The sequence below is a fragment of the Fukomys damarensis genome, unplaced genomic scaffold (genome assembly GCF_012274545.1).
Source record: "Fukomys damarensis isolate Sample0158 unplaced genomic scaffold, DMR_v1.0_HiC HiC_scaffold_30, whole genome shotgun sequence".
Taxonomy (NCBI): Eukaryota; Metazoa; Chordata; class Mammalia; order Rodentia; family Bathyergidae; genus Fukomys; species Fukomys damarensis.
The window spans coordinates 59185203-59201785 of NW_022900942.1; the positions used below are offsets into that span (position 1 = coordinate 59185203).

Here is a 16583-nt window from a genome sequence, read left to right on the forward strand (position 1 = left end):
TGGGCAACACCTTGTTTCAAAATAAAAAGGGCTCCTCGGGATTCAGCTCAGCAGCGGAGCGTCCGCCCCGTAGGCAGAGCTCACTCTCCAGTACCACAAAAAAGGTGTACAACCCACGCGGCAGCTACCTCCTCAGGGAGTGGGACTCGGAGGTGGCAGGGAGGTGAGTGGGTCGGGATTCGTGCCTCTCCCTCCGGGCCAAGTCCGGTCCCTCAGGACCTGGGCTGGTTACAGAGCGAGGACCACCTCCTGTGCTTCACGCCTCCCCCGGCGCAGCCAGGGCCCTCACCAGACCCAGCACCCGGCTGCTTCGACTTGCGCCACCAGAACTGTGAGCCCGATAAACTGCTTTTCCTTACAGGCCTCCCGGTGTCAGGTGTTCTGCGACAGCGCCGCCAGATGGACCGAGACAGTGCACGTCTGATGGAAATGAATGAAGGGGATTTATGTGAAAAGTCTATTCTGGAAAGACAAGCAAAGCTATCTATTTAATTACTCCCAGATTGGAAAACACTTTCTGTGGGTCCTGGCAAATGTCCCCAGAGTAGAGAATAAGCGCAATAAAAGAATAATTATTACTATTAACATTTTAGAGACAGGAATGTGATTTTTTGCCCTCACAGATTAATCACAACTGGTGAAGAGCTACGTCCTGTGCAGATCCAGAGGCTTCTTTCATCATTCCAGGGCAAAGAGGAATTGCTGTATTTTACATCTGAAATCCATTCCCATTTATCAAAAAAGACTGTCGTTTGGAAAGTGCTACATAATTATTTCCGTGATTTCCATAATGTCTCTATATGTTGACACAGGATTATTATACCATCAATTCTCAATAGCTGGGCTGGTGACAGTCACGAGCTGGGAACTCTGAAACTGAATAATCAGGTCGGGGACAGCAGGTTTGTTTCTGAATTTGGCTTCATTTGGGCTAACACGCCACGTCCACAAGCTGATGACAGTGGTTCAGTCAGAAGCATTTTTTGTGGCAAGGATTCTGCTCGTGGTTTTGTCATCTCTGAGATTTAAACCCAAAGTGGATGAAGAAGTGGCTCTTCTACAGGAAAAACAGTTATGTACCTCAAGAACATGGCAGATGGGGGCCAGGGATTTGTCTCAGTGGTTCCACTGCCAGCCTTGCAAGCACAAGGGCCCCCATTCAATCCCCGGTACCACAAAAAAAGAACACGGCAGAAGGCACAGATTCACAGACTACAAAACCGGGAGCTGGAACTGAGAATTGCTCTGTCCTTTTTCCTCCTCCTTTACAGACAATAAAACCCAGAGTAACTGCAGGACTTGGAGAGCAAGGTTCCTGAGCCACCCCCACTCCGAGTGCCACCTGGTGACACCCTGCCCAGACTCTATACTACTCGGTGTCCCCAAAGAGTTCTTCACTGTCTTCTCCAGCAAAAAGAACTGCTCCCAGATTCTAAAGGATATTTTAAATGTAAGGAATAAATCAAAATCCAAGACAGCAAAAACATTAAGGATGTTGAGGTTCAGAGTTTGTGTTACTGTAGACAGCTCCTAAGTCATTTAATTCTTTCAAGCCCCATTGAGGTTTTGTCCCCACTTACAGGCAAGGAAACCGAGGCCACAGGGACAAAGCCATGCACGGCAGCTGGCACACGATGCATCGGGGAAGGAATGCAGGTACATAACCCTGGGTATGCTTCTCTCTGCACTGGATCACACTTTCAGTGAGATCACACCTTCTCTCCAGACAGGTCGTAACCCAAAGTCCTGAAAAACTCGAGATGCCATTATGCAACCGCTGTCACTATCTCTGAGGGGAGGGGAGAAGCACGAAGAACAAAGAGGTGCCAGGAGACTGGAAAATAGCTTTTGATTGTGAAATTTGAGCAAGCCTACATTCTGGGAACCACAGTCTGGTCAGAGAAAATTCTCCATGTCGGTCCAGCAAAACTCTAGGATAATTTGCTAGCCATGGTTTGTGAACCACTTAGAAAAGAATGCCGCTTGCCAGGCGTGGTGGCACACGCCTGTAATCCCAGCACGCAGGAGGCTGAGGCAGGAGGATCGCTGTGAGTTCGAGACCAGCCTGGGCTACATAGTGAGTTCCAGGTCAGCCTCAACTACATAGGGAGACCCTGTCTCAAAAAACCAAAAGAATAAAACAAGAAAAGAATGCCGTGATCACAAGGGATCAGCACAGGTTCCCCAAGGGTGTACCATGCAAACCATTGAATGTATTCACCAGGAAACTAATGCAGTTGGGACCAACTTAAAAAAATGTGATTTTAGGGAACAGCACAATTAGATATGTTCACAACTGGTTGAAGGTGCCATGGGCCGTACATGGCTCTGCCTGATATTATTCTATTCAAGTTTTGAATCTTGAAACTGTCGAATTTGTGGGCAACCCGAAGTTCAAAGAGATATGTTAAATGATAAAAAACAATCATCAGTTTGACATACTGAAATGATGGTTAAACCTTCAATTTTATATTTAATGGGGAAAAATACGTTATACACTTAAGTAAAAAGAGATGGTACATGCCAGGTAGGTTAAGTATACTCGCACGTGACAAAACAGAATCACACAATGGAGAAATATGGCTGGATCCAACTTCACGTGATCAAAGACTGAAGTCAAACTGACCACAAATCCAGTGTAAATCTACATACACGTAGGGTACGTGCTCTGTACCATGACCGATAAAGGTCAGGCAGGGTACGTGCTCTGTACCATGACCGATAAAGGTCAGGCTTCATCCTCAGAAAAGCTGAGCCATAGTCCGGTGCATCCCTTGATGGCCATGTAATCCTGAGCAATGTGCTTTTCAAGCCTCCAGCTCCTGTCCTGCGAGATGAGGATGCATGCTGTCACGTGCTGACGATCCACTGCTAGCCCTGGGCTGGTGTCGCTTGCTGTAATCAAGCTTGAGGTAGAATTCCAGGTTTCTGATGTTATTTCCATAGAGGGCTACCTTTAAATGTTTGAAATAGACATTTCACAGAGGACTAGGACTATTCCGTGGACTCTGGAAAGGACTGACAGACATCAGATTGATAGAGGCATTAACAAGAAGACGGCTGGTGCCCTGGTAACTGAATTGGTAGAGACACAGAAAGAAAAACAAGAGTAGATCTTTTAAAAGAGAGCATAAAGAATGTGCAAGACCTGGGAAAAGGTCCACTATCCATCTATCAGAACTCCAGAAGGATCTAGAATCCATGTAATCAGAAACCTCGAAGGGGAGATGCTGTAGTTTCTACTTTGAGGGTCACCCAAATGTACACGAATCCCAGCCTGTGGTGCTACCAGGAAGTGGCAGAACCTCTGGGGGAGGGGCCTGTGGCAGGAAATGAGGTCCCTGGGGGTGTGGCCTGAAGGGGATGCTGGGATCCCAGCCCCTTCATTTCTTTGCTTCCCAGCTGCCCTGAGGTAAGCAGCGTTGCCTCCTAATGTGCTCCTGGCTGTGATGTTCGACCTTACCACAGGCCCAAAAAAGACCATGGGCGTAAAGCCTCTGAAACTGTGACCTAAAATACAGCTTTCTGCCTTATAAATTGATCTAGTCAGATGTTTTGTCTCAGTAATAGAAAGCTAACAAGAGACAACACAAAATGGGCAGAAGCAATACGTGAGGGGATAATAATTTGAATATTTCAAAAACCTACAAAAGCCATCAAGGATAAATTCTAAATATTCATAAACCTAAGTAGAATAAATACAAAGGAAATCACACTTTCCTACATCAGCATAAAACTACCAAGAACAGAGAAAACCATAAAGCAGCCGGGGAAAGCAGACAAGTGACTTTCAGAAGAAAAACAAAAGCAAAATGCCAAGGAGTTATTTCTTAATAGAAACTGGAAGCCCCCCCAAACAAACCAAATTTTAAAAAACCCAAATGAATCATATAATATATTTAAAATGCTAAAATGAAATAAATGCTAACCTATACCTAAAGAAATTTTACTTTAAAATGAAGATAGACATTTTCAAACAAATAGAAATAGATAATTCATTGCCCTCACACTCCCACTAAAGGAAACATGAATGAAAATGCTTACATAAGGAAAATAACATCAGGTGAAAACACAAAACTTCAGGAATGGAAAATGTAAATATGTAACCTAATTTTGACTGTATCAAGCAACAAGAAAGTTTTAGGGTTGGAAGTGTATGTAGAACTAAAATGCAAGCCAAAACCAGACAGAGGAAAAGAGACAAACTCTGCTGTCAAGGGAGCATTATTCAGAAATGCTAAAAGTATGAATTGCTTTCTACACAAGTAGGTTAAGAAATGGTATCACAATCTCTAAAGTCCTGACTAAAAGAGGAAAAGACTATATTTCAAGTAATCTAATAAAAGAAAAATGAAATTTTAAAATACTTAAGATAAAAGGTAGGAAAAGGGACAATATAACAGGTGAACATGGAGAGAACAAATAGTAGGAATACAGCCAGGGCCAGGGATTTAGCTCAGTGCACCGTGCCTGTCTCACAAGCACAAGGTCCTGAGTTCGATCTCTATAAGGCCAAGTACATTCGCAACAAACAGAGTAGGCACCAAGGTGTAGGTCAGTGCTTCAAAGCATGCGCAACACGGGCAGGGCCCTAAATTCAATCCCCAGCACCAAAATAAATAAGTAATAAACAAACAGAATAACTATCTAACACAGAGAAATAGAAAGTGAAAGATAGAAAAAATAAGGCATGCGGATGCTAACAAAAAGTTTCATAGATGTGTTAATTATCAAGCAAAGTGAACTTACAGGCCCACAACATTACTAAGGATAAAAAGGATAATCATAATAATAAAAATATAACTCCCCAGGAAAATATAATAATTTTAAACACATATATACCAAATAATGTAGATTCAAAAATTGAAGAACTGAAGGAAGAAATATACAATTATAGGGGAGAGGTTGTGGAGTTCTTTATTGTTGCTATTGATGGTTTGGGGGTTTCTTTTTGTTTTGCTTTGCTTTGTTTGTGATACTGGGGATGGAACCCAGGGCTTCCTGCATGCCAGAAAAGTGTTCCCCCACTGAGCTAGATCCCAGCCCTCTATAGAGAGATTTAACCAAAAAATTTTAGCGTATTTGTAAAATTTTTAATCAATAGGGATATGGGAGATAAGAGTAAAATTTGATTTATTTATATACAAATTTGACTTATTTGACAAATGTAGAATACTCTGCCAAACAACAAAAGAGAATTCATTCATTCCAACAGCATAGGAGCATTTACAAAACTGACTTTATGCTGCCTATAAATAAATTTCCAACAACTTTCAAATGATTCAGATCATTCTGAGTACATTTGCTAACCATATTGAAATGTTGAAATGTTTGTAAATTAAGTAATTTGACCTTAAAAATAAATCCGTATTTTAAAAAGCCAATTTCTGTCAAGAAATAATATAGTGAAAAATAGTTTACTATGTTATGATGAAAATATGACAGCAACTTGAGGAATGTGGCAAAAATTATGACTCAAAATCAATTATCTCAAGAAATTAGTACGAAAACAGCAAACGAAATATGGAAGTAACAAAAATAAAACTGCAAATTAATGAAATAGAAAGTAAATGTAACTGGGTGTGGTGTAGCATGCCTATAATCCGAGGATTCAGGAGGCTGAGGCAGAAGGAACACTTAAACTCAGGAGTTCAAGACAGCCTGAGCCACACAGTGAGACCTTCAGAAGGAAGGAAGGAAGGACAGAAAGGAGAGAGAGGAGGGAGGGGGGAGATGGGGGGAGCTAAAGCACCGATGGACCTCCATGGTGGTCTGGAAGGTGGGATTTTAAATCCAGTTTCTAAGAAAGGCCAAGCAGATCTGTTAATGTTGTGGGTTACAGAGAGAAAGGGAGGAGTCAGGGGTGACCCCAGGGAGATGAGCTCAACAGCTGCAGGAAAGATTCCGTCCGCCATGATGAGCACCGTAGGCCAAACTGGGTCCCCATGAAATGCATGTCGGAGTTCACCCTGTGTGTCTCAGAACAGAATCGTATGTTGAGATAAGAACTTTAAAGAAATGATCGAGTTAATTGAAGTCATTAAGATAGGATCCTAATCTGATATTACGTTCCTTTGAAGGGACGTGCATGCACGTGTGTGTGTGTGTGTGTGTGTGCGTGTGTGTGTAGCATTAGGGATTGAACCCAGGGACTTTGCACCTAGTTACATTCCAAGACCTTTTATTATTGATAGGAGCTCAGTAAATCACTAAGTTGCCCAAGGTGGGCTCAAATTTGCCATCCTCCTTTCTCAGCCTCCCAGAGTGCTGGAATTACAGACATGCGTCATAATGCCCAGCCTTAACTAGAGCTAGCAGAAGCAGGGCAGTATCAGGCATTCATACTTGCAGAGAATAATCATTAAACAGCAGACGGAAGGCAGCCATCTGCAAGCCAGAGAAAGTCCTCTGTAGAAACTAAGCCTTTTACTCAAAAATGAAAGACCAAAACGTAAGAGTCAAACTATAAATGTATTAAAACAAGGCAGAGCAGAGACACTTCATGACATTGGGATTGGCAATGAGTTTTTTGATATGACAAAAGAATAAGCAACAAAATAAAAACCAAAATAAATTGGATTTTATTAAAATTAAAAAATTTTGTGAATTAAAAGGTACTACCAGGAGTGTGAAAAAACAATCCACAGATTGAGAAAAAATATTTGCAAATCATATGTCTGATGAGGGGATAGTATCCAAAATATATAAAGAACTCCGCAACTCAACAAACAACCCAGTTCAAGACTGGACAAAAGACTTGAACAGATGTTTCAAAAGAGAAAATAAGCAAGTAGCCAGTAAGCACAACATCATTAATCATTAGGAAATGCAAATCAAAACCATAAGATACTACTTCACACCCATTAAGGTGCTACTATTTAAAAAAAAAGAAAAGAAAAAGATCATTGCAAGTGTTGATTAGGATGTGGAGAGACTGGAACCATCATGCATTGCTGCTACGAATGCAAAATCATGCAGCCACCAGGGAAAACATTTTAATGGTTTCTCAGAAAGTTAAGCATAATGCTATCGTATAATACAAAAATTCCACTTCTGGGGAGATAACCCAAAGAATTAAAAGCAGGGACTCAGATACTTGCTGCTATGATTTCAAGTTTTTGCCCTTTCCAAACTAAATTGGAAACTTAATCCCCCATGCAACAGCACTGTGCGGTGGAAGCTAATGGGAAGGTATGGGTCACAAGGACCCCCACACAAATGGATTCCCGGCACCATAAAAGCATTTGTGGGGGTGGCCTTCTGCTTTCTGCGTCATGAAAATGCAATAGGAAGGCCCACACCCAAGTGGGCACCTTGATCCTGGGCTTCCCAGCCTCCAGAACCACATGAGAATACACTTCTATGCTTTATAAAATTATGCCACTACAGCACCTAAAAGTGGACTGAGAAATGTGTATGTCTGCTTTTGCAGCATTAGTCACAATAGCCAAGAGACAAGTGCAACCCAAATGTCTGCCAACAAAGGAACGGAAAGGTAGCCAGCGCATATAATGGAATATTGCACAGCTCTTTAAAAGGATTAAGTCCTGCTACATGCTACAACCTGGATACACTTTGAGGATTTTATGGTAAAGGAAATAAACCAGCACAAAAGGATAACTATTGCATGATTTTACATACATAAGGTACCTAGAACAGTTACATTCACAGAGCCGGAACATAATACAAGAAGTTATCAAGGGCTGAGGAAAAAGAGGCATAGGGACATATTGCTCACTGACTATGAAATTTCTGTTTGAGATGATGGAAAATTCTGGAAATGAATAACAATGAGGGCTGCACAACAGTGGGAATGTGCTTCATGCTTCTGGTTGCACATCTGAAAATGGTTATGTGGTCATCTTTTACGTCAGGTATATTTTGTCACAGTAAAAAAGAATTCTGTAAAAAAATCAGTCAATGTGATTCATTTTACATTCACTTATATGGACAGGTACTAACAGAAAAAGAAGACAAATTGCTTCATAAAATTCAACCCTCAGGATCTGGGGTGTAGCTCAGTGGTACAGCAAGGCCCTGGGTTCAATCCCCAGCACTGCATTAATAAATAAGCAATTCAACACCCATTTGTGATTTTTCTTTTGTGATTCTTACTTAAGAAGAGAAGGGAACTTGCTCAACTAGAGTAGCTGTTTATTTATTTACTGGTTTATTTTTGTGGTGCTGGGAATCAGACCCAGGGCACACACATGCTGGGTAAGAGCTCTACCACTGAGACACCCTTCCAGTCCTTAGAGTATCTTTTAAAACAACAACTACCACAAATTTTATGTTTAATAGCAAAATGTTTAAAGTTTCTCCTCTAAAGTGAGAATGTCCACTGTCAATAGTATTCTGGAATACCTCTAATTCAAGGAGAGGAAATCAAAGTTATAGGAATTGGAAAAAAAAGAAGTAAGTGCCATTTTTATAGAACTACGGTTGCATGCCAAATAAATCTACTCTTCAACCACTGGAAAGTAACCCCCATTTTCCTCTCTTCTTCGTCTTCAGCAACTGGTTAAATGACAAACTCAAGAACAGTTAACAGGCTGGGCGTGGTAGTGCACACCTGTAATCCCAGCACTGGAGAAGCTGAGGCAGGAGGATCACCATGAGTTCAAGGCCAGCCTGGGCTGCATAGTGAGAACAAGGCCAGCCTGAACTACATAGCAAGATCCTGTCTCAATAAGCAAAACAAAAAGATCAGTTAGCAGAACTTTTTCAACAAAGCAAAGTCAATATGCAGAAAATGCCCCCAGAAATTAATCAGACTAAAGACTGCACGTTGGACATTTTGAAAGGAAAGAGACAGTTTCTTACTCCTGCTTCTCAAATTGAAGAAGGAACCTATGGGGACATAGTTCCCACACCTGGGTCCATCCCCACAAACCACCTATAAATGACTTAGAGTTGACATCTCTCCCAGTCCTCTGGTAGAGAAGGCTTTGGGACACCCTTATGGCCAGCTTCTTGCTGGGTATATTCAGTGATGGAAACATACCCGGTAATGAAACAAATCCTTCCTGTGCCCTCCCAAGGAAGAGCCGCAGCCGCGAGAGCAAGCGCTCCCTTCAGTAACACAGCTATGCAGAAACTCCCCCTTCCGCCTGCCGGACCCATCACACAGCTCCTTGCCCAAGGCACAAGGTTCCTCTCTTTCCTTAGGGAAGAACAGTGCTTGGCTTGGAAAGATTTAATCCAAGAGTTTCTGGGGAAAGGCAAGGCTGTACTGCAGGTGAAACCATGACTCCCCTGGCCCAAAGCTGAGAAGATGCTGACCAAAGAAGCAGCCAGAGCCTGAAAGTGTGCAGAACGTCTTGTCCTGGGTGGAAATGCGGTTGACTAAAGCCCTACGGGCAAGTAAGGTTTCCTGATATCAGAAGCACAAGCACCTCCATTAGCAAGCCCTTCTGCATCAGGTTTGTTTGCAGTGTGATGTCTCCATCATACTCTACTGTCAACTATTTTAAGAGTACTTTTAATGCTCGGTGTGCATGTGCACTCCCGTCTTCTGTGCGTGCGTGCGTGTGCGTGCATTCCTGGAGGTTGAACTTAGGGCCCTGTGCAAGCGGTCCTACCACTGAGCTATGACCCACACACCGTGATAGGGAATCAGCAGCACACAGTGAGGGCACAGCAAGTTCTCCAGCACAGGCTGTCTATTGCAAGGGTCATCTTTACTGCTAGTTAGTTATCTGGGGCTGTTTTAAGTTAGAAAACTGAATAGCAACGTGGGACACTGAAGAAATGCACTTTTCTCTGGAATACTTGGGTTGCTGCAGTTGTTGATTATACATCTATCTGGTGGTTACAGGAAAATTCTTAACTCCGCCTGATGGTCATTGGCATAATAGTACATATTGCCTGTATTTCTGCCTCTAGTAATGAGCGGTCTGTGCTAGATTTTAAAATCCCAGAGCTTGGCCAAATGCACAAGTCTTTTCGAAAGAAATTTGGTTTAGTTGCACAAAACTGATTAGTTTTAAGAGGTCATTAATGGCCTGGAAGTACTTTTTGTGGGTGTGAAACAAACGGTAGGATTTTCACTGGTCCCTCTTATTGTAGTACTGAAATTAAGACTAGTTAATGTGTCAAGTCATGTTTATGTCCTTTTATATACAGTAATACCTCGGTTCATGAATGCTTCTGTTTGCAAACAATTTAGTCTGGCAAAATTTTGATTCCATTCACAAATTCCATGTTAGGTGACAAACACAATCATAGCCATCCTCTCACCACACAGCACAAACGCAGATGTCTTCCCCATTGTAAAACAAATTAAATTTGTAAACCAGGTACCATTGTACTTGCATCTATCAATAAACAATGTAATACTTGAAAAAAAGAAATCTGCAACATCTTACAATTAGAATTAATAAGTGAAAAGCAAGGCTATACTTACAAGGTCAATATATTAAATCCTATATACTATAACCAACAATTAGAAAATGGAATTTTTGTAGGATAACATTTACAATCTCCTTTCTTAAAAATCAAATATCTAAAATCTAACAAATTGAATTAGGCATCCATACAGAAAACTTCATGACACTATTGTGAGAAATAACTAAAAAGGCAGAGGGAATATACCATGTTCATGGACCCAATAGAATTAGGATATCAATTTTCCCCAAATCTATCTATAGCGATTCAATTCGATCCTTATCAAAACCCCAGCATATAATATCTCTGGGTGTGTGTACGTGTGTGTGTGTGTGTAAGTTGGCAAAATAATCAAGGCAATTTTGAAAGTAAGATTTATACTTCTAGATATGAGGAAATACTACCTATAATATTTATATTATCAGCTGTAGTAATTCAGACAATGCATTCTTGCCACAAAGATAAGCAGAGGAGTAGAACAGAATCAAGACTCCAAAACCTGACTGGAAGTACAGGCTCAGCCGACAAACGGCAGCTGCTGCAAACAGGAAAAGGGTGCTGTTTTCAATGCGGGATGTCAGTTGGGGACCCAAAAGCGAAAAATTAATCTTGACCTCACATCAGACACAAAAACCTATCCCTGATGGTGTAGAGCCATGTGTGATGGCACAGGCCCGTAATTCCTGATGGTGCAGATCTAAACGTATGGCAAAACAGTAACACTTCCAGAGGAACTCTCGCGAGAATGAACTTATGGACAGAAACAGATTTCAACAGCACAAAAGGAACAAGATAGCCTTGTGTTCCTCAGTCCAACTCCTACATGTGCAGCCCAGTTCCAAACTTGGCAAACCACTTAACCCTTCTGCAGGAACTGCCCTCATCTGCAAAACGGTGACATTAATGAGAAAAGGACTTGTGTGCGCAGAACAGAATGACCCCTGGGCGGAAGGTAAAATGGCACCCAGCACAGCAAGCGCTCAGCAGGAATTTCTGCAGTCAGCCTGTACCCTGGCAGAGTGAGTGCTTGCTTCACTTGGTGTAGAAGAAACCTGGCGTTCAGGGCTGGGATGTGTGTACCTTCTCTCATCACCTTGGGGGTGTCCACAGTGGGTGCACTGCCCTCCAACCCATGGCACTTGTTGAACAGCTCCCTGACAGTTTCCAGACTCAGATTTGGGGACAGTGAAGAGGAAGTTGGGGACAATACTTATGCAGGAAGGGGGGGCAGATTTCTTCCCAATCACCAAAAGCTTCCCGTAGGACTGAGCAGTAAGACACAGCAGGAGAAACTATGGGAGAAGAAGGCAGCATGTAAGGGCCACACTTCACAGTCAGAGCATCAGGAAATGAAGAGCGTGCAGCAGGTGCTGCTGGTCACGGAGATGCACCTGTCGGCAGGGACGGATGCCTCGAAGGCACAGGAGGAGGGGAGATCAAAGGCATGGAATACGCTGCTGACCCCGAGTCACACACATCCTGAGTACCCACCCGGGAAGACAGCTGCTGGGAAGGAGCAACCCCTAACTCTGGACTGAGCTGCTCTATTTGCTTAAGAAACACCCAGGCCTGGAATTGCCTGGGCGGGGATTACAGGTTGGGACGAGGAAGCTCTGGCAGGGAGAGGAGAGGAAGTCGGCCGGGACGCGGGGACACCCGCCCACTACCCTCTCCGGCTGACAGCAGGCTTGCTGGGGGCTGTCACAGCTCTCAGCAGCCCTTTGTGTGTGGTGCCTCTTCTCACCATTCCTGGGAGCAAAGGCTGCCTGCATCGTCTCTTACCTCTTCGGGAAATTGGGGGTCGAAACCAAACACCTTTCTCACACTATCCAGATCCCTCAAAACCAGAGGAAGAACTAACTCTACCAGAAACAAAACTCAGAAATCAAGGAGGCTCTTTAACCGCCCAAGAGGTTCGCTGTCTTGTGGGCTTGCCCCTGGCTTTGTTGGTCGTCTCTCCTGGCCTGGCCCACTCGCTCCCCAGGCTCCTCCTGACGGGAGCCAGGCAGCCGTAGGTTCATGGGTCCCCTGCTCCTGCCCCTACTGGCTGCACTACTTGCTGTTCTACCTTATTCTGGGATCTCCACCAAAGGGCAATGGGGAAATATTGAAATGCAATTAACTAGGCATAGAGAAAGAGCCATAAGCTGATTCTTAATTATTTTTGTGAGTTTTACCATATCAGCATTCTTCCTGTATCCGGTCTCCCTCTTCGAAAATCCTCTGTCTCCCTGTTTTAATTGATGCAAGGCAGCTTGGGCTCGGATCTCGCCCGGTCCTGGCTGAGAACCGTTCGGCTGTGAACTTCCTGTCCGGACGCGCTCTTGGTGGATTCCGTTCTTACACTCATTTCTTGGATTACTGAATTCCAGATGCGATGAAAGAAAAGTACATTTGAATCCGTATCTTCCCAGTTATGAATTCCATATTTATAACTACATTTTTTTAAAAAAGAGCAAATCATCTTCCACCCACTAAACCTGTCTTTCATCGTTTAGTGTCAAAATGACCTCGGTTGGAGCCACGCCATCCCCGTCCCCAACCTTGAGTCCGGGGCGTCCGCCCTCTGCGCACCGTGCACTCCAGCAAGCCCTGGGCCCCCAGGTTCACCCGCAGTCTTTTCCCGGGGTCCCCAGCAGAGCTTTGCCTGCCGGCTTCACCCCATCTCTGTGCCGAAGGTCAAAGGCCCCGGCGGTGCACGGCGGGGCTCTGCATCCCCTCCACCCTCTTTGTCGCTGCTCCCAGATCTGCAGTCCATGTTGGGCACTGGCCCCCGTGGAGTCCCTGGTGTCCCTGCTGTTCTTGCTCATGGGTCCCCACAGCAGAAGCCCCTGGACCGATCCCTACCCCGGCTCCCCAAGGCGCCGCCCCCGCCCCCACTGTCCGCGCAGCCGGGGGCCCAGCGGTCCAGGTCTGTCTCTCACGGTGCAAGACCCGGTCGCACTTCGGTGCCACCCGCACACGGCCTGACCCCCAGCATTTGTTCATTCAACAAACACCCCCTCATGTTAAAGGGATAGTGGCACGCACGGCTTGTATATTTGAGCAGTTTAGAAGTTCCGTGTGTGAAACACTCCCTATGAAAGAATAGAAAGCAAATATGTTTTCCAAACTTTTTCACAGCTTTGGATCCAGCGCACAAAACCAGCCCTTTGTTCTTCCCACAAACCGGTGGCGGGGAGCCAGGGCGCGGAGTTGCTTTGGCTTCCTGAGCAATCGCAGTCAACGTCAATCTCTGCTGCAGGGACGGGCACAGCGGAGCGGCCTCCGCTGGGGTGATCAGAGAGGGCCCGGGCCCCGGGACCATGCTGGCTGGCGGTGGCCCTGGGGTCTGGACTCTGACATCTGACCCAAGGTTCACACTCTTGGCCGGGGGCGGTTCCATGAGAGTCAAGGTCGGGAGCTGAAAGGCGCTTTGGGGAATTCCTGCCGCAGGCGCCTGTAGCCCTTGGCAGGTCGCTCGTTGGAGCACGCGAAGGTGATTTTTCGCTCATTCCCATCGCGAAGGCCCCGGTGCACTGAGCGCGCTCGTCACCGTGCAGAACGCTGGGGACAGAGGCGCCAGCCAGGGCTTGGCCCGGTCTGCGGACTCGCATGTTGAGCTCTCTCTAGCTCTTCCTTCCCCTGGGCCTGACCCTTCCCAGCTCCCGCCTGAAGCGGTCTCCACCTAATTTATTCTCCTCAGGGGTGGAGAACAGATGTCCTCGCCTAGCAGCTCAAAAGATGTTCTCCAAAGTTGTTTTTGTTTTTGTTTTTTGAGACAGGGACTCCCTATGTAGTTCAGGCCAGCCTTGAACTGATACGCATCCCAGGCTGGCCTCACACATGCAGTGATTCTCCTGCCTCAGCCTCCGGGGTGCTAGGATGACCAGGCGTGTGCCACCATGTACCTGCAACTCTTGAGAGTTACCTGCGCAATCCGTATTTGTTTCCTTTACAACACTAAGATTTGATCTGATGTTTGTAAGGTTCTTGGTCCATAGACAGAAAACTACACAGACAGACAGATGTGGAACTGAAAATGTGAACCAATAAATGCTTTTAAATTCCTTTGAGAAAGTTTAAGGAAGCCAACCATTTTCTCATAGGCAGTTATGATTCAGGACTTTTTTTTTTCTTTTCTGTTTACATCAAGTACACTGTGCCCAAACTCTAATTAACTTCAGGTGAAGGAGGTCAAGAACAAAAGGTCTTGATTAGCACTGGGGAATCATCAACTCTCCGAGAGCACAGAGCATACAATGGAATCCACTATATGATTTCTTTTTTGCTGCACAGAGTAGCCTAGCAACACGTATTTACTTCCTGTAATAAAAAGGATGAGCCCCATCAAATGGAGAGTTCTTGTGTGATGAATCACAGAGGAGGCCCAAGTTTCTCGTTGGCATCATTGTGTGGAGCCCCGTAGGACGGTCATAACCGTCCTCTAGAGGAAAACACATCAGGAGCAAGACCGAGGAGCAGAAGAGGAAGTGCTCCAGCTCCAGCCCCGAGACCTCGCAGGAGCAGACACGGTCGTGGGGCTCAGAGTCTTCCTTCGTGCTGTGGGGACCAGCTCAACACCCTGAGCCAACTGAAAACGCTTACCTGTCGTGGCCATTCTGACTTGAGGGCGGAGCCGGAGTCTCCCAGGGCCAGAAGGCAGCAGCATTCGCTGTTTCTGACCACACACCGTCAGACACTCCTGAAAGAGGACTCCAGAGCTGCTTCGGAAGTGGCAGACACGATGGGGTGACTGCGTTGAAGCGGAGGAAAGTATATTTTTGTTTTATGAAAAGGTAAAACAAAATTTCATAACAAAACAATAAGACAGTAACGGTAGTTAATACACGAGCATCGGTGTCTTCAAAGTAGTTACTCAGAATACAAGAAATAGGCCAAAGATTCTTACCCAAAAAAGCAATATTTTGAGGGGGATTAACAGCAGTGTCTTTTATTGTCATGAAATTTTAAGTGTAAGTACAGTATTTTTCACTCACCCCATGTGTTTACACTGCTGTTCAATCAATATCTAGAACTCTCATTTTTCAAAACTGAAATTCTATACCCGCCAAACAATGAGACTCCCCACCTCTTCCCCATCGCCCCTAGGACCTCCATGGTACTCTGTCTCTATGAATCACACAGGTATCTGTCCTGCTGAGTCAGGCTTACCTCAACTAGCACAATGTGCTCAAGGTTCATCCATATTGCAGCACGCATCTCAAATGGTTTCCCTTTTGCCTTCTGTGTAATATTCCACATTTTGTAATTATTTTGTCCCATCTGTAGAATATTTGTGTGAGGGAAGGGAAACAAGAGTCCAATTATATAACTTCCCTTCCCTTCCCTTCCCAACCTTGCAAAATGAACATAATGCCTGAGATATATATAACTTTATATCTCTTATAATTGGGACCACAGAGAACCCTAAAGAAAAATCCTTTGTTCCAAATGTTGTGAGGACCATGAGTTCCACCAGAGATGCTAAATTGGGATCCCTGGATCCTTAATAGGGCCATGGATTTCAAGAAGTTGCAAGCTGAATCCGATTGTGGGCTTTTGCTTTTTTCTGAGGAAAGTCCTTCATCATCTTTCCTAAAGGGTCTTCCACCCCCACCGCGCCCTTAGCTCCATGGTGACCCCCCGACTCCCCACTGCACCCTGAATTCGGAAGCTCCAGCTCCCTCAGATAAAGGTCACAGGGCTCCAGACACAGCCGTGCCTGGTCTCCATTCTTCACATCTTATCAGAAGTCACTGCTGCAACACCAGAGAAAAGGTAAATACCCAAAATACTCTCACCAAACTGAACTTCAAAAATATGGTAATGGAGGGTAGAAGTGACATGCCAAAATCGGACACAGAAGCACACGCCTGCAATCCCAGCACTCTGAGAGGCTAAGGCAGGAGGGTCACAAGTTTGAGCCCAACTTCAGCAACTTAATGAGACCTTCTCTCGAAATAAAAAAAATTAAGAATTTTAAAAGGGCTAGAATGATGTAGCCTAACGCAAAGGCCCTGAGTTCAATCACCAGTGCTGAAGAGGAGGGAGGGGAGGAGGGAGGGGAGGAGGGAGGGCCAGAGGGTTACAGTCTGAGGCGCCTCCCTGTGCCGAGGGCCGGGAAGCCTGGCACCTGGAACAGAGCAGCAGTCCCCCTGCTCCCACATGGAAGCCTGTGAGTGACAGCACCTTCCTCACAGGCAGCCTCCAGGGAG

General features: G+C 44.9%; 1 long non-coding RNA gene across 1 annotated transcript; it reads right to left on the bottom strand.

Moving 5' to 3' along the window:
- Positions 1-2827: 2827 nt before the first annotated feature.
- On the bottom strand, positions 2828-15618 carry LOC104872463. The gene is made up of 4 exons (XR_783189.1): positions 15541-15618; positions 14974-15121; positions 12564-12747; positions 2828-2954 (listed from the first exon to the last, which is right to left on the bottom strand). It is a non-coding gene; the product is annotated as an uncharacterized LOC104872463 (long non-coding RNA).
- Positions 15619-16583: the final 965 nt, after the last annotated feature.